Source organism: Rhinopithecus bieti, unplaced genomic scaffold (genome assembly GCF_001698545.2).
Source record: "Rhinopithecus bieti isolate Rb0 unplaced genomic scaffold, ASM169854v2 scaffold_32518, whole genome shotgun sequence".
Classification (NCBI taxonomy): domain Eukaryota; kingdom Metazoa; phylum Chordata; class Mammalia; order Primates; family Cercopithecidae; genus Rhinopithecus; species Rhinopithecus bieti.
The window spans coordinates 1,055,505-1,075,263 of NW_016814742.1; positions in this window are offsets into that span (position 1 = coordinate 1,055,505).

Below are 19,759 nucleotides of genomic sequence, written 5' to 3' on the forward strand. Positions count from 1 at the left end.
TCACCTCCAACTGAATGTTTTCTCAGTGGCCTGGAAGCACTTCAGATCCTCTAGCACAACCAGTGACTGGTCCTGAGGTTCCACAGGACAGAGCTGCAGGCTGGACCTGGCACCCCAGGGTGGCACTGTGTGTCTTGTGTGTACTGAGTTGATTTCTTTAGCTGGTACCCAAGTTGAAGAGAAACCTCCATTCTTAGAATAGTGAGAATGGTGAGATGCATAAATTTGTGGGCTGGTGTTGGAGTGGGGCATGCCTCCCTTCACAGGGCTGGCCCAGGAAGGGTGTGGCCTATCTCCCAACCAAGTCCTGTGCTCAAAGGGGCCCTGTAGCAGGATCACATGAAAAAGAAATACAGTCATAGTGCCAGTGATCAGAGAGCTCCCCCAAGGCCCAGGAGCAGACTAGTGAGAGATTATATCTTAATTCACACCCACAGAACACAGCTGTGAATGTGTGGAAGTAGAAGGACAAAATGATTGAGTATAGCATGATTGAGTACAAACCTACGTGTCAGCGATTACTCTTAAGCGCTGTCCACTGGATTGCAGTGGATAACTGCAACACCAAAAACATTCTGCCAATTAAAATACCACTGAGGCCAGGTGCCATGGCTCACGCCTGTAATCTCAACGTTTTGGGAGGCTGAGGTGGGTGGATCACCTGAGGTCGGGAGTTTGAGACCACCCTGGCCAACATGATGAAACCCCATATCTATGAAAAACATACAAAAAATTAGCCAGGCTTGGTGGCGGGTGCCTGTAATCCCAGCTACTCAGGAGGCTGAGGCGGGAGAATCACTTGAACCTGGGAGGCGGAGGTTGCAATGAACCAAGATTATGCCATTGCACTCCAGTCTGGGCAACAAGAGTGAAACTCTATCTAAAGAAAAAAAAAAAAAAAACCTGATGAAACCCTTGGGAAGAATCCTGCCAGAAATAAAGATTCTGTACAGAGCCGTGGCCCTCTAAAAGCAACCAAAAAATTAAGCCAAATTATGATAGTCTAGTACAACACACTTAAAGGAATGCTAATCCTCTCCAATGAGAAAGAATTTGTGAAAGATCTCTGGCAATGCAAAAGCCATTGCATCCCATTACCTCCAAAGAAGCCCAGCAATGGTTTCTTCAGCAATGGTTCTTAACCAGACTGAAATGACAGATATAGAAGTCAGAATCTGGATGGCAAGGAAGCTCATTGATGCCAAAAATTGTTGAAACCCTGTCCAAGGTATCCAAGGAATTCAGTAAAATGATCCAAGAGCTGAAAGATGAAATACACATTTTAAGAAAGAATCAAACTAAACTTCTGGAACTGAAAAATTCACTGCAATAATTTTATAATACAATTGAAAGTATTACCAGCAGAATAAATAAGCTGAGGAAAAAAATCTTCAAGCTCAAAGAGCAAGTTCTTCCAATCAACTCAGACAAAAATAAAGAAAAGAACTAATTGAATAAAATTAGCAAAACCTCAGAGAAATATGGGGTTAAGTAAAGAGACCAAACTTATGACTCACTGGCATTTCTGAGAGAGGAGAGAGTAAGCAACATCTGTGTTCTGAGGGTGTGAATTAAGAGATAATCTCTCACTAGTCTGCTCCTGGGACTTGGGGGAGCTCTCTGATCACTGGCACTATGACTGTATTTCTTTTTCATGTGGTCCTGGCTGCAGGGCCCCTTTGAGCACAGGACTTGGTTGGGAGATAGGCCACACCCTTCCTGGGCCAGCCCTGTGAAGGGAGGTATGCCCCACTCCAACACCAGCCCACAAATTTATGCATCTCACCATTCTCACTATTCTAAGAATGGAGGTTTCTCTTCAACTTGGGTACCAGCTAAAGAAATCAACTCAGTACACACAAGACACACAGTGCCACCCTGGGGTGCCAGGTCCAGCCTGCAGCTCTGTCCTGTGGAACCTCAGGACCAGTCACTGGCTGTGCTAGAGGATCTGAAGTGCTTCCAGGCCACTGAGAAAACATTCAGTTGGAGGTGATGGCAAGGCACTCAGGTTGGATAGCAGAGTCTGCACTATGTGCACTATGCACATATTTGAGTATATAGTCCATAAAAAATTTCCCAATCTTGCTAGAGAGATTAACATGCAAGTTCAAGAAATAAAGGGAACCCTAGTGAGATACTATATATCTACTACATATATATAGATACTATATATATACTATATATATATATAGTGTTTGTGTGTGTATATATATACACACACACACTATATCTCCCCAAGGAGGTGAATAACTACGCAGTTATCAGATTCACTAAGGTCAATGTGAAACAAACAAATTATAAAGCAGCTAGACAAAAAGTCAGCTCACTTAAGAAGAGAACACCAGCAGGATTGCAGAGGACCTCCCAGGAGAAACCTTACAAGCCAGAAGAGGCTGGGAAGGTATTTTCAGTGTCCATAAAGAAAAAAAAAAAATCTAGCTAACAATTACATATCCTGTTAAACAAGGCTTCATAAAAAAGAAGAAATAAAATCCTTTTTGGACAAGCAAATGCTGAGGAAATTTGTTACAACTAGACCAGCCTTACAAGAGGTCCTTAAGGGAGTGCTAAACATAGAAATAAAAGAACAACACCTGCTAAAACAAAAGCATAAACACATAACCCAAAGATACTATGAAAATACACAATTAAGTCTACTAAACCACCAGCTAACCACATGATAACAAAATCAAAATCTCACTTATTAATACTAATCCTAAATGTAAATGGTCTAAACACCCCACTTAAAAGGAATAGAGTGGCAAACTGAGTAACAAACAAGTAAGACCCAATCATCTTCTGTCTTCAAGAGACCCATCTCATATTTAACGAGACCCACAGGATCAAAGTAAATGGATAGGGAAAGATTTACCATGCAAACAAAAAATGAAAAAAAAAAGAGGAGAGTTCAATATTCTTGTATCAGATAAAACAGACTTTTTAAACCAACAACAATTAAGAAGGAAAAGAAGGGCACTACATAATGAAAAAGAGTTCAACTCAACAAGAAGATTTAACTATCCTGAATAAATATATACCCAACACTGGAGCACTCATATTCATTAAACAAGTCCCTCTTGACTTACGAGAACACACAGTCACACAATATTAGGGAGAGGTTTCAATACCCTCTGACAGTGTTAGACAGATTATTGAGGTAGAACACTCGACATATCAAAACTTAACCAAGTGGACCTAATAGACATCTACAGAATACCCCACAACCACAGAATATACATTCTCATCTGCACATGGAACATATTCTAAGATTGACCACATGCCCAGTTATAAAGCAAATCTCAATACATTAAAAGAATTGAAATCATACCAAGCAAACGCTCATCAAAAATATAAATCAATATCAACAAAATCTCTCAAAACTACACGAATACATAGAAATTAAGAACTGGCTTCTGGTAAATTGTGGTTGAACATTGAAATTAGGACAAAATCAAAACTCTGTTAAATGAATGAAAATACAAACAGAATTTACCAAAATCTTTGGGTTGTAGGTAAAGCAGTATTAAAAGAAAAGTGTATAGTGATAAACACCTTCATCAAGAAACTAGAAAGATCTCCAATTAAGAAACTGCACCCAGATGAACTAGAAAAAGAAAACAAACAAACCGCAAGTCTAATAGAAGAAAAGAAATACAAATAAGTACAATCAGAAAAGAATTGAACAAAATTAAAATGCAAACATCCAAGCAAAGTATTAAGAATACAAAATAATGTACAAAAATCAGTAGTATTTCTATATAGCAATAACATTCAAACTGAGAGTCAAAATTAAAACACAATCCCATTTACAATAGCCACAAAAATGAAATATTTTAGAAATACAACTAACCAGGGAGGTGAAAGATCTCTATAAGAAGAACTACAAAACACTGTTTAAAAACTCAGAGACAACACAAATAAATGAAAAAAAATTTCAGACTCATGAATTGGAAGAATCAATAACATCAAAATGGCCATGCTGCTCAAAGCACTTCACAGATTCAATGCTATTCCTATTAAACTACCAATGTCATTTTTCACAGAATGAGAAGAAAACTGTTCTAAAATTCATAGGAAACAAAACAATAACTTGAGTAGCCAAAGCAATCCTAAGTGAAAATAACAAACCTGGAGGCATAACGCTGCCTGACTCCAAACTGTACTGTTTGGCTACAGTAAGCAAAACTGCATGGTACAGGTACAAAAGCAGATACTTAAACCAATATACCGGAATAGAGAATCCAGAGATAATGTCTAACACCTACAGCCATCTGATCTTTGACAAAACCAACAAAAACAAGCAGTGAGGAAATGACTTCTTATTCAGTAAATGGTGCTGGGATAACTGGCTATCCACATGCAGAAGAATGAAACTGGGCCTGTATCTTTTACCATACATAAAATTTAACTCAATATGGATTGAAGACGTAAATGTAATACTTCAAATTGCAACAATCCTAGAAGAAAACCTAGGAAATATTCTTTTCAATACTGGCCTTGGCAAAGAATTGCAACAACTACAAAAATTGATAAGTAGGACCTACTTAAATTAAAGAGCCTCTGACAGCAGAAGAAACTATCAAAGAAGAAGTAAACAGGCAATCTACAGAATGAAAGTATTTGCAATCCATGCATAAAAATGGTCTTATATTCAGAATCTATAAGGAACTTAAGTCAACAAGCAAAAAATAAATAACCCCACTTAAAAAATGGGCAAAGACACTTTTCAAAAAAGACACACAAGTGGCCAAAAATATATAAATACTGGTCATCATTATTAATTATCAGAGAAATGCAAATCAAAACCACAATGAGATAACATCTCACACCAGTTAGAATGGCTAATAATAAAAGGTAAAAATAAATACATAAATAACAGATGCTGGTGAGGCTTTGGAAAAAAAAGAGAACACTTATGAACTGCTGCTGGAAGTGTAAATTATTTCAACCGCTATGCAAAGCAGTTTTGAGGTTTTTCAAATAATTAAAACAGAGCCATCATTCAACACAGCAATCCTGTTACTAAGTATATACCCAAAGGAAAATAAATTATTTTACCAAAGAGAGACATGCACTTCTATGTCCATTATAATACTATTCACAATAGCAATGGCAGGGAATCAATCAAATTGCCCATCAATGGTGGACTGGATAAATAAACTGTGGTATATATACAGCATGGAATGCTATGCAGTCATGAAAAAGAAGAAAATAATGTCCTTTGCAGTAATATAGATGCAGGTAGAGACCATTATTCCTAGCAAATTAACACAGGAAGAGAAAACCAAACACCACTTGTTCTCACTTATAAGTGGGAGCTAAACACTGAGTACAAATCAAGATAAAGATGGGAACAGTAGACAATAAGGACTACTAGAAAAGGGAGGTAGGGAGAGGAAAATGGGTTGAAAAGTACCTATTGGGTACCATGCTCACTACCCGGGTGATAGGATGCCTACTCCAAACCTTAGCATCATGCTATATATCCATGTAAAAATCGGCCTATTTACCACCTGAGAATTCATTAAACATAAAAAACGTTCTGTGTGTTTGTATCTATCTTGGGTGTGCTTGTTGCTCCGAGGCCTTCTCAGTTACACAGCAAGGAGATCTATGTGTATAAAATAACCTATATGTATCCACAGAGCTATACATATTTCTAAGTGTAACATATGTATCTATATTAAGCTAACATGAGTTCACACTAATGTTTCCTTTTAGTTCTATCAGTTTTTGCCACATATTGACTTGACATTCTGTAGTAAGGTATGTAGACATTTAAAATTGATTCTTCTTGGGGAATTATTCCCTTTAGCATGATATGGTACTTCTCTTTGGCCCTAATATTTTTCCTTCTGAAATCTACTTTGTCTGGAATTAGTATAGCTACTACAACTTTCTTTTGATTAATGTTAGTGTGTCATACTTGTCTTTATCCTTTTAACTTTAACCTCTCAGTGGCTTCATATTTAAATTGGGTTTCCTGTAGACAATACGCTGAGTTTTAGATAGTAGGTGGAAATTTGTTTTTTATCCACTTTGCCAATTTCTGTCTTTTAATTAGTGTACTTAGAGCATTCATATATAAAACAATTATTGAAATATTTGAATTGATATCACCCAAGTTTGCATATTTGTCAGAGCATTCACTATTTTTATTTGAGCATTTTACATGGGTTCATTTTTAGTTCTTATTATATCATCCTAATTATTTTCTTCTCTTTTTATTAGTAATTGCCTTATAGTTTATAGTATATGTTTTTACTTACTCTAAGTTCACCACCATTAATAGTATTCTATTTCCCATGTAGTGTAGGTAGCTTTTAGCTACCTAGAGAGAGGATTTATAATTCCTCTCACCAATCTCTGTGACATTTCTTTATCATTTCTCCATATACTGTAAGCACCAAATACATTGTTACTATAATTATTACTTTAAGAAGACAGTTACCTTTTATAGAAGTTAAAGAAAATAAGAAAATTAAAATATAGTATGTTTTCTCTTTAACACGCTTCCTTTCTTTATGTAGATACGGGTTTTGACCTATATAACTTTCCTTTCTTTTTTTCTGGAGAAAATCTTTTAACATTTCTGCATATCAGGTCAGCTAGCAATAACTCCCTTTAGTCTTAGTCTGATAATAACTTTATTCTCTTTTACTTTGAAGGATAATTTCATTGAACATAGAATTACAAATTCATATTTTAATTTTTTCTTCAACATTAAACATTTTACTCCTTTTTGCTGGCATATTTTCAGATAAGAAATTTGTTGTAATTATCATTCTTGCTCCTATAAAACTGTTCCTTTACTTTTAAATGGATTTATTTTAATTTTCATGTTTTAATTTATTTTCTTCATTTTAATATATTTATTATAGTTACCATTCTGTGCAGTAGAGTGAACCTGGTAGATCTGGCAGCTGAGATTGTACCTGGCTTTTTCAAATATGTCCAGTTATTGGAATAAGACCAATTGTTATTTGCCCATCTGACATCAATATCTCTGTTCCTTTCTGCTACTGCTGTTCCTTCCAATATTAAAATTTTTATGAAAATTTGAAACAAAAGATCTACTTTCCTTCTCTTTGATACCATTTTACTCCTTTGTGTATGCATGCTTTGTTTAATTTAATATTATTTATTTTATTTAAGAAAGAAATATATGTATTTATTGAGTGAGTGTGTGCCCATATGTAAATGAAGATTGTTTGACTATTTGTATTAGGAAACTCCAAAATAAACAAAACAAAATTTCATTTCTTTCTCATAGGTAATAGACAGTCAAGGGTTTGTATAACAGCTCAGCAATATCAATGGGTACATTTCTTTTTAGTATCATGAACTGCTAGCCTGGAAACCACCTCATGGTTAAATATGGCTTTTGAGCAGATACTTCAATTCAATACTTGACTGAAAATACAATACAATACAATACAGACAAGAGGAATAAAGGGATGAAGAATCTTGACATCTCCCTTTTTAAGAAATATTGGAAATTGTGCACACACAGATGTACACAGACACACACACACACACAACCTTCTGCTTATGTTTCATCAGTAGAACATATCATCAATAAGCCAAGCCAAAACAATATTGTAATTAGATGCTACAGTTTATTCCAATTCAAATAACAGTGGTAGTTGAAAGCATTTACCACTATATATATGTGTATAATCATATATGTGTGTGTATAATATGTGTGTATAATCTGAAATGAAAATAAACTGGAATAAATATATTCTATATTTGCATTTTGGTTATGAGTATAGTAAAAACCACAGTATCTGAGGATAAAGCATTTCAAGTCAAAATATTATTTTCCAAAAAGAAGAGGCAATTCAATGTGTCAAGCACTTCAAATTTGTTAACTGTAAAGTGTAATATTTTGAAGCAAATTAAAAAATTAACATAAATAGAAACTGAAAATATTCTTGAGAAAATTCTTGTGATTCAGTACTAGAGGAGACAGCTTAAAAATAATAAGAATGTAGAAGTAATAACTATATTTCAAACCAATATTTGGAGGTATGGTTGACATATAAAAAATATATACATATTTAATATATACATCATGATGAGTTTGAAGATAATCGTACATCCAAGAAACCGTCACTACCATCAAGGCCATCACCTCCCAACATTTCCTCAACCTCCTAGATTATTATTATTGTTATATTTTAGAACTTTTTTGTGGTAAGAACCTTTAATGTAAGATCTATCCCCTTTTTAAGGTGTAGGTTTAGTATACAGTAACCTGTCGTTAGCTATAGGCACTATATTGTATAGTAAATCTACTAAATTTACTTAATATTGAATACATGAAAGTTTGTACAATATATTTAATGATCACTCTTCTCTCCACCACCCTCTCCAACAAACCCTGACAACCACCATTCTACTCTCTGCTTCTACGAGTTTGACTATTTTAGATTCTACATATAAGTAAGATGATATAGTATTTGTTTTTTTTGTGTCTTAGCATAATCCCCTTCAGGTCCATTCATATTGTTGAAAATGGAAGAATCTCATTTTCTTTCAAGGCTGAATAATATTCCATTGTATGTATATAATACATTTTCTTTGTTCATTTCTCAATTGATAAGCATTTGTATTTTTCCATGTCTTGCCTTTTGTGAATAATGATGCAATGAACATAAAAGTGCACATATCTGTTCAAGATCTTGATTCAATTCCCTCGGATATATACAACAAAATGAGATTGCTAGATCAAATTATGGTTCCATTAATCTCCATACTGTTTTCCATGATGGCTATACCAATTTACTTTCCCACACAACGTGTCAGAGGATTACCTTTTCTTCACATCATCACCAGCAAAACTATTTTTTTAATAGCCAATCTAACAGATGTGAGGTGGTATTCATTGTGGTTTTGATATGCATTTATCTGGTGATTAATGATGTTGAGCACCTTTTCATATATCAAGTGGTCTTTTCTATGTTTTCTTTTGATAAACGTTTATTCAAGTTTTTTTTTTTTTTTTTTTTTTTTTTCCTTTTGCCCATTTAAAAAATTAGGTTATTTGTATTTTTGCTGTTTTCTTGTGTGAAATCATGTATGTTTTGGACATATGCTCCTTAATGAATAAAAGGTTTGAAAATATTGTCTCCCATTCCACTTGTTGCATTTTACTATGTTGATGGTTTCCTTTGCTGAGAAGAAAGTTTTTTGTTTGATGTAATCCCACTTGTTTATTTTTGCTTTTGTTGTTTGTGCTTGCTTTTGTTGTCGTTTACAAAATATTATTGCAAAGACCAATATAAAGGAACATTTTCCCTATGTTTTCTTCTATGAATTTTAATAAATTCAAACTTATATTTATGTCTTAATACATTTTGTGTTTATTTTTTGTGCATGATTTAATGTAAGGGTTGATTTTTATTATTTTGCATGTGGATATACAGTTCTCCCAGGACCACATATTCAAAACACTATCCTTTCCATATTGTGTGTGCATCAAACCATTGTTGAAAAATAGTTGGGTAGGTATGTGTAGGTTTATTTCTGATCTCTTTATTCTGTTCCATTGGTCTATGTGTATACTTTTGTGCCAGAACTACACTGTTTTGATTACCCATTCAGAGGAACAGAAGAAAAAAGTCCCAATGTATTGGAAGATATCCAGTGTATTGGAAGAATTGACAGTTGTTAAAATGTCCATAGTACCCAAGTGATCTACAGATTCAATGCAATCTCTATCATAACTCCAACAGTATTTAACACAGAAATTTTTTTAAAATCCTAAAATTCCTGAGATAAGGAAGCATGATACCTCCAGCTTTGCTCTTGCTCAACATTGCTTTGAATATTTGCTTTTGTTTGAGAGGGAGTAGGGGGTTTCATATTAATTTTAGGATTTTTTTATTTCTGTAAAAAATACTATTTTAATTATAATAAAGATTGCATTGCATCTGTAAGTCACTTTGGATAGTTACTATTTTAATTATAATAAAGATTGCATTGCATCTGTAAGTCACTTTGGATAGTATCTGCAATTTAACAATTGTCAATTCTTCTACCACATCAGACATCTTTCCATTTTAGGGGGTTTAGTATATTTTTTAATCAATATTTTATAATTTTAAGTGCACATATTTTTCATCTACTTGGTCAAATATATACCTAAGTATTTTATTCTTTTGAGGCTATTGTAAGTGGGATTGCTTTTTTGATTTCTTTTAGGGTAATTTGTTGTTCATGTAGAAAGATGCTACCAATTTTATAGGTTGATTTTGTATCTTACAACTTTGCTGAATTTATTTATTAGTTTTAAGATTTTGGTAGAATCCTTAGTGTTTTCAATATATAAGACTATGTCATTACAGATGGATATAAATTTATTTTTTTCTTAAATTTGAATGCCTTTCATTTCTTTTTGTTTTCTGATTATTCTGGCTAGGACCTCCAATACTATGTTGAATAGAAGTGGTGAGAATAGGTATCTTTATCTTGATCCTCATCATAGAGGAAAACCTTACAGGTTTTCATTATTGTATAATGTTTGTTGTGGGCTTATTACATATGACCTTTATAATGGTGAGGTATATTCCATTTATACCTAATTTGTTGACAATTTTATTACAAAAGGCACTGAATCTTGTTGAATATATTTTACAATTATTGAGTTTATTATATGATTTTTCTCCTTCATTCTGATAATATGGTGTATTATATTGATAGATTTGTGTATGTTAAACCACCCTTACATCTCAGAGATTAATCCCACTTGATCAAGGTTTATAAACATTTCAATGTGCTATTGAATCAGTTTGTTAGTATTTTACTGAGGATTTCACAACTATGTTCAACAGGAATATTGACATATAATTTTTTTTTGTCATGCCCTCAATCTATTTGGAAATTTTTGAGCTACATAGATCTGTATATTCATTTCTGTGGTTTTGGAAAGTTTTGTGTTACTTCTTCAAATGATCTTTATACTTTTGTCCTTCTCTCTCTCTGTTCCTTCTGAGATTCCCATAATATGTATATTGGCTTGTTTGATGGTGTCCCATAGGTCCTGAAGTATTTCCTCACTCTTTTTTTTAATACATTTTTTGTTTTGTTCCTCTGAATGGGTAATCAAATTATCTGTCTCTAAGTTTACTGATTCTTTATCTGATTGATTAAGTCTGTTCAAGTTCTCTGTTGTACTTTTTTTTTTCTTTACTTCAGACACTGTACTCATTACCTCCAGGATTTATTTTGGCTTCTTTTTTATGGTTTCTACATATATATANGCATTGGAATTATCATATTTCTTTTACTCTGTGTGTTTTTTATGTCTTGTTATGCAGTTTTTACTTATGAAGAAGCAGCCAATTTCTCCTATTTTTACTAAGCGGTTTTGGGAAAGAAAGACTTTCCCCAGTGAAACTAGCTAAAGATACTGAGGGTTTTTCCAGTGGTTTTTGTGGATGTTAATACTCTCCTCCTTTTGTTCCCTCTTATGCAGAATGTCTCAGAATTGAGTGTTTTCTATAGATCATGGAAAACAAGTCCTTGTACTGACATCTCCCATATGTTTTCTCCAGGGGTGCTTTCTTCTAAACTAGCAAAATCAAACTCGCTGCTAAAATCCACACCTGCTGTTGTGCATATGTGCTATCTGCAGGAGTCCATGACATCAATGCACAGGGACATGCAAAGTCTCATCCATGGGTAGGGAAGTATGGGGTGCACATTGCTTGGCAGGGATTCTGCAGACAAGTTGGGGTTTATCGTTAGGCTCCTTTGTGGAGTTCATGAGCTGATTAGCGATAAATGGCTGACTGTTGATAACCAAGAGCCAGTGGCTATGCACTCTCGCTTCTTTTCCTTGCTACCAGATGCCCCCAGATAATTCAGTCACGTCAGTGCCATCAGTGTTCTGAGTGGAGTGGAACAGCAGTGGGCCCTCTGGGCAGCATCCTAAAAGGTTCAGGAAGTTGGGCATTGACTTTGCTTTCAGTTTCCTCTATGGGAGAAATTGTAGACTGACGGGGTGGAGGGCCGGGCTGACCTCTGTTGGTACCAAGTTGTGCTACTTTGGGGTAGGGGTGATGCAGGAAAAAACGAAACTACTATTCTCACTTCCTGCAATGAGTTCACTTTCAGGTATTTTGTATTACTGGGCTACTGGACCCTATTAGCCAGAATCTGAGACTTCTACAAAGGTGTTCCTGTCCACAGGTCATTGTGAAAATTGGTATTTTTATGGGTCCATGAGGGTTGGAAACTCTTACTCTGCCATCTTAGGAATGTCAGTTTCATTAAACCTATTTTTAATAATAAGAATGATAATTAGAACATTTTACTAATTTTAAACATCGAGGTAATCAATTCATTTTGATATTTGTTATGTTCTATTATATATATATATAAAAATACACACTGTATATATTTTTTTCATCCAAATATTTTGGAAAATATTTTTTAAAGAGAATAGTTTAGTAAATTTCAACGTCATAAAAACAAGTTGTTGTTTGATAAATGGATTTTTCAAAAATTATATTCATTTACTTATTTAAAGAATGAATCTTTATTCTCAGAAATTCCCAGATTTAGATAATAAATTGTATGGTCACCCTACACATTGGTCAATGATAATGTTTTCAGTCAAACTTTGAATTATATCTATTTTGAGTTCTTTTTATATAATTAAATACAACACCAATTATTTAAATAATTAAATACAACACCAACATTTACAATTAAATAAACACCAATAGGCCATTGCCCCAATAGTGGACTTTTGTGAAAGTCTTTTATCTCCTCCATGTTAAGTATTTATCCAAAAGAACAAATCAACCTCTTATAAACTATGAATCATGTTTCCACACTCTAGCCATGTCTCTAATTCAAATTTATATATTTGTTCATTCACTTTTAAAATACAAAAAAGTAAATGATACATTATTTCTCAAAATATGTAAAATACTATACTTTGTTTTAAAAAAGAGAAAAAAATGCCAGGTACAGGAGCAAGTTTCCTTTGAAATAAAGGGTATATATACTGCTATTTGTTTAGAATGTGTTTACTCATCAGATGAAAATGTACTGGATTAAAAAAATGGCAGATTGTAGAGAAAGTCTGTTAGCCTAGATATGAAACATAAGTAGCATGAAACATACGGCTTGTGTGTGTGCATATATATATGTGTGTGTTTGTGTGGTAATGAAGCAAAATTGAATTAGTGATTAGTCGGTTTTACTGATATTCATTATGTCTATGTAGCATTATCAGTTCTTTAGTCTATAGTGTTATCAGTTCTTCGTTTTATCAGGTTTTTGTTTTGTTTTGTTTTTAGATGGAGTTTTGCTTTCATCACCCAGGCTGCAGTTCAGTGGCATCATCCCAGCTCACTGCAACCCCTGCCTCCCAGCTTCAAGTAATTCTCTTGCCTCAGCTTCCAGAGTGACTGGGATTACGGGAGACCGCCACTATGCCTGACAAATTTTTGTATTTATTTTTAGTAGAGACGGGGTTTCACCATGTAGGCCAGGCTGATCTCGAACTCCTGACCTCAGGTGATCTGCCCAACTCGGCCTCCCAAAGTGCTGGGATTACAGGTGTGAGCCACCACGCCCAGCTGTTTTATCAGTTCTTTAGTCTATAATGTTGCCCGTTTAGGCTCTACAGATATATTAAAAATATTTGTTGATGAAACAAAAACCAGGAAGTAACAAGAAAGCCTGTAATGTTAAGGTTTCCCATTTCTTATGAAAGTAGCTGTGAACTTTATCCACAGTTATTGCTGCATCACATTCTGTTTGATATCATTTTTATTTCATCTACAGTTGTGCCATAATCACCAAATTCCCAAAGTAAAAATATGTTAGGTTTATCTCATTATTTAAAGATACTTTTTTTTTTTTTTTTGAGACGGAGTCTCGCTCTGTCGCCCAGGCTGGAGTGCAGTGGCCGGATCTCAGCTCACTGCAAGCTCTGCCTCCCGGGTTTACGCCATTCTCCTGCCTCAGCCTCCCAAGTAGCTGGGACTACAGGCGCCTGCCACCTCGCCCGGCTAGTTTTTTGCATTTTTTAGTAGAGACGGGGTTTCACCGTGTTAGCCAGGATGGTCTCGATCTCCTGACCTCGTGATCCGCCCATCTCGGCCTCCCAAAGTGCTGGGATTACAGGCTTGAGCCACCACGCCCGGCCCAAGATACTTTAAATTTTATTTTCCTAAATTAAATTTTTGACTTGGAATATTATTTTGTACTACAAGGAAGAAAGTGCCAGTATATTTTCACTTTGGGCCACTATATTAAAATATTGGGCAAACAAAAGTAACAATAAAAATTAAAGTTGAGAAACTATGGCAAAGACAAAGTAAGACAACACTGACTTAGATTCAGAGATTAAAAAGCCAGTTTTGCTTGTTTGTTTGTTTACTTTAAGTTCTGGTATACATGTGCTAAACATGCAGGTTTTATACACAGGTGTATATATGCCATGGTGGCTTGCTGAACCTATCAACCCATCATGCAGGTTTTAAAGCCCCACGTGGATTAGGTATTTGTCCTAATGCTCTCCTTCCCCTTTTCCCCCACCACCCGACAGGCCCCAGTGTGTAATGTTCCCCTTCCTGTGTTAATCTGTTTTCATTGTTAAACTACCACTTATGAATGAGAACATGCAGGTTTGTTTTTGTGTTTCTGTGTTAGTTTGCTGAGGATGATGGTTTCCAGCTTCATCCGTGTCCCTGAAAAGAACATGAACTTATTTTTTTTTATTGCTGCATAGTATTCCATTGTCTATATGTGTCACATTTTCTTTATCCAGTCTATCATGGATGGGTATTCAGGTTGGTTCCAAATCTTTGCCATTGTAAATAGTGCTGCAGTAAACATATACATGCATGTGTCTTTATAGTAGAATAATTTACAATCCTTGGGTACATACCCAGTAGTGGGATTGCTGGGTCAAATGGTATTTTTGGTTCTGGATCCTTGAGGAATTGCCACACTGTCTTCCACAATGGTTGAACTAATTTACACTACCATCAACAGTGTAAAAGCGTTCCTATTTTCCTCATCCTCACCAGCATCTGTTGTTTCCACACTTTTTAGTGATTGCCATTCTAACTGGTATCTCACTGTGGTTTTTGATTTGCATTTCTCTTATGAACCGTGATAATGAGCTATTTTTCATGTTTGTTGGCCACATAAATGTGTTCTTTTGTGAAGTGTCTGTTCATATCCTTTGCCCATTTTTTGATGGGGTTGTTTTTTTTCTTGTATATCTGTTTAAGTTCCTTATAGATTCTGGATATTAGACCTCTGTCAGATGGATACATTATAAAATTTTTCTCCCATTCTGTAGGTTGCCTGTTCACTCTGATGATAGTTTCTTTTGCTGAGCAGATGCTCTTTAGTTTACTTAGATCCCCTTTGTCAATTTTGGCTTTTGTTGCAATTGCTTTGGTGTTTTAGTCATGAAGTCTTTGCCCATGCCTATGTCCTGAATAGTATTGCCTAGGTTTTCTTCTAGGATTGTTATGGTTTTAGGTTTAGTTTTAAGTCTTTAATCCATCTTGAGTTAATTTTTGTATAAGGTGTAAGGAAGGGGTTTAGTTTCTGTTTTGTGCATATGGCTACCAGGTCCCAGCAGCATTTATTAAATAGGGAATACTTTCCCCATTGCTTATTTGTGTCAGGTTTGTTGAAGATCAGATGGTTGTAGATGTGTGGTGTTATTTCTGAGGCCTCTGTTATGATCCATTGATCTATATATCTGTTTTGGTACCAGTACCTTGCTATTTTGGTTGATGTAGCCTTGTAGTATAGTTTGAGGTCAGGAGGAGTGATGCCTCCAGCTTTGTTCTTGTTGCTTAGGATTGCCTTTGCTATATGGGCTCTTTTTTGGTTCCATATGAAATTTAAAGTAGTTTTTTCCAGCTCTGTGAAGAAAATCAATGGTAGCTTGATGAGAATAGCATTGACTCTATAAATTACTTTGGGCGGTATGCCCATTTTCACAATATTGATTCTTCCTATCCATGAGCAGGGAATTTTTTTCCATTTCTTTGTGTCTTCTCTTATTTCCTTGAGTCTCTGCTTGTCTATTATTGGTGTATAGAAATGCTTGTGATTTTTGCATCTTGATGGGAAAAAGCCAGCTCTGACACAATGCAATCTTGGCCTATATACCTTGCCTTTCTAAGTTTGACATTTTCCTCCAATGAACCAGGTAAATAATAGTCACCTTTCAATATTATTTTAATGATTCAATTAAAATTATTTATATGTACCTGTATAATTTATACAGGACTATGCAAATGATTTCTTTTTGAGGCAGAATCTTGCTCCATTGCCCAGGCTGGAGTGCAGTGGCATGATCTCAGCTCACTGCATCCTCTGCCTCCCAGGTTCAAGCAATTCTCTTGCCTCAGCCTCCCGAGTAGCTGGGATTACAGGTGCACTCCACCAAACCTAGCTAATTTTTTTATATTTTTGGTAGAGATGGTGTTTCACCATGTTGACCAGGCAAGTCTCAAACTCCTGACCTCAAGTGATCCACCTGCCTCAGCATCCCAGAGTGTCAGGATTACAGGCATGAACCAACATGCTTGGCCTAAAAATGAAATATTAGTTTTCCAATAATTGAATGAATAATGGTAGAAACAAAATATTTTTAAAACAGGAATATTCATAAATATATCATTTTCTCCAGTTTTACTTGAGAAGTATTTTAGCAACTGTTTTGGAGGAAGTGTACACAAAAAAACTCATATTTTGTTGTTGTTGTTTTTTTTTAATCTCAGAGGAACTATCTAAGAATAGCCTGCAGAATAATGTTCTCTTTAATTTGACATTTTACATATTCGACAAGCTTAAAGGCAAGTTGTGCCTCTTAGTTATGAAACTACATATGTTATTGTAACTTTCTCAGAAATTTCAAAGATAATGGTAATTCCTTCTTTAAAATTAGCTTTATTAAGGTATATTTCATATGCCAAAAATGCACACATTAATGGATGCACCTAGATGAGATTGGACATATCCATTAATTGATTGGGATTTCTTTATAAAAATCATTCTTCCACATAGAATACAATTTAAGTGTCATTTATTCTTCTCTCTTCCTGGCCTCTCATGATGAATAATTGCATTTGGCTTAGTGTGAGGATGTTGCTGAGAACGAGGTAGGGAAGAAAAACAGCAATGATTTCAGAGTCTGCTTCATCTGTATCAGCTCTGCTATGCCAACTGCAAGGAACAAAATATAGCACAACAGTATGTTTTTGTTGGTAAAGTCAGCAGATGTGACTTAAAGATAAATAGGGACCAGATGTGATGAGTTAGATAGTTTGCTTTTACATAGACAAATGTGGCTATAGCCGTCATAATTGGGAAATGCTTTAGCTGCAGAATCCACTCTGTCTTGTAAGTGCCAAGTGTATGCTTCTTACCCTCCTGGAAGTTCTAAAAGAAGTATAAACTATGCCTCCAAACCCTCTATAAACTATCATCTGAGACCTTGGCGTGTTAATTTAAATAAAATCAATAAAAAGTGGTTTAAAAGGTAGGTGTTTCTTTTACACAGATTACAATGAAGGGCATTGCTTTTTCAGTTTCTATTGTTAAAAATAAAGAAAATAAAGTAAAAAATAAGGAAAATAAAGAGCAAACATGTTTGACAGAAGTGGCGTGGAAATGAATTAGGGACGTAATAGTTGTGTTGATAAAGTTGAGCGATGATAATACATGTTAAAAAATAAACAACTGTGCTTAGATTTGTGGAGCTGTTTCTGAAAGTGATATTTATTTCCTTGGAGAATCTAATCTGCTCAGACACTGTATTTCTGACCTTTCATTCTAAACACTCCAGGAAGCTGCGGATTAACTTGACTCTCTGCTGTTTTGGATGCCTGGTTGAGTCCTTGTAAGGAGAAGAAAAGGAAAACTATATCCCCCTTTTATTTGGTGAAATCTCCCCACTTAAATTCCAGAATCAAAGGAAAAAAGCTGTATCAATTCTAAAAGTCAAGTCTGTTATTAACGTTTGCTCTAATCCTTTGGTTAATCTGAGCAATGTGCTAGGCCAGTTATTCAGTTAATTACATACCACTGAATTATTCTCACCTTTTCCTTCTTTTAAAAGCTATACTGCATAAACCTAGACATAATTAAAACACCAAGGCTGCTTTTTCTTCACTCAGCAGATATGTTTTTATAATTCTGGATGTGATGGTGAAATTCTTCCTGTGATAGTCTACATCATCCTTTCATTACTCTGGGCTTTTATACGTCACATAATAAAGTAATCCCTTCAGATCATTTACCAACAATACCTTCAGTGTGCACTGTCAAGGTAAGTGTAAGCATACAGCATTCAGAACACTGTTGGAGATTATATTAGAACTGACAATAGTATTTTTGTAATGCAAATTGCATTGCAATCCAGAAGAATATGATAAAACAATTTTCTGATTTATCACTATGCTTAATTTCTGTGAATGAAGACAAATTTTATGAATCATAAAAGGGGTAAAAAATGCTACCTGCTGTCAGTGTTGAATTCTGATTCAAGCTGTTATTAGTTTTGCGAGTCTCCATTTATTCATATATAAAATGAAGATCATAATATTTAGCTTGTATGGAGTTGAAGAAGATGAGTCATATTATATATGGTGCGAAGTATTTAGTACCTAGGAGAACTCTTTGTACAGTAGTGCACACATGGAGTCTGATGGTCTGATTCTGACTCTTACTATGTGTTTGGGGCAAGCTCTTTAACTTTGTAAGCTTCAGTTTTCTTATCTGTGGGATAATAACTACATTTTATAATGACTGAGGATTAAGCAAGATAATAACTGACGAAGTAGTTAGGATTGTTTTCTACACATTGTAAAGGCTCAATACATGTTAGCTTTTATGGTTTTTTGATAAACCTTAATTCTCTCTTTCTTTAACTCATTATCTCTTTCTCTGTTAATCGCTTACAGAATTTATAGTGATCAATGAATATATAATTGACCCACTACAATTTGAGATTATTTTGACATCTATGCATGGCTCTTCAAAGCCTGAAGGTTGTCTTTGGGTGCCTGCATCTTCAAAAGTTATAGTAATGCATTCGTAGTACAATTCATAAACATTTTCAATGCTCAACTTCAACTGTAAGGGAGACACATGCATTCAATGTTCTTGTTCTGTGCACTTATCCTTCAGACTTCTGTTGTTATGCATGAGATTATACTGTAATATTAAGTAGGCCTCATTAATTAGTCAATACATTGAAAATGCATTGTTTTATGAAGTTCACTTTAAATTCATTCTTATGTTGTATGCTGGTGAGATATGAGGAGCCAAAGTTAGGATAATACACTATATTTATTCACGGAGTTCATTCAGTCCCATGAATCCCTGTCTGAGTGACAGCCCCTTATAGTTCACATGTATAATTAATTTTTTAACTATATAACAAACTTTTTCCAAGATAACCAATTCAAGAATAAGAAAACACTAAAATTCCAAATTCAGAAATCTTTTATGATATATAAGATCATAAAAGAAAACAAGGACAAAGTAGAAGCTAGATTAAGTCATCAAGCATAAGTTACATAACTCCTTTGAATCTCAGGTTGCATTTCTGCAAATTAGAGATGAAAATAATACCTTCTCTAAATTCTTCACAGTGATATTTTATTTACCACTTTACCACTTTAATTTTCTTTCCACTTCAAGTCCTCTTATCATCCTCAATGACTCCATCATCTGATACAGACATCTCAAACAGTGT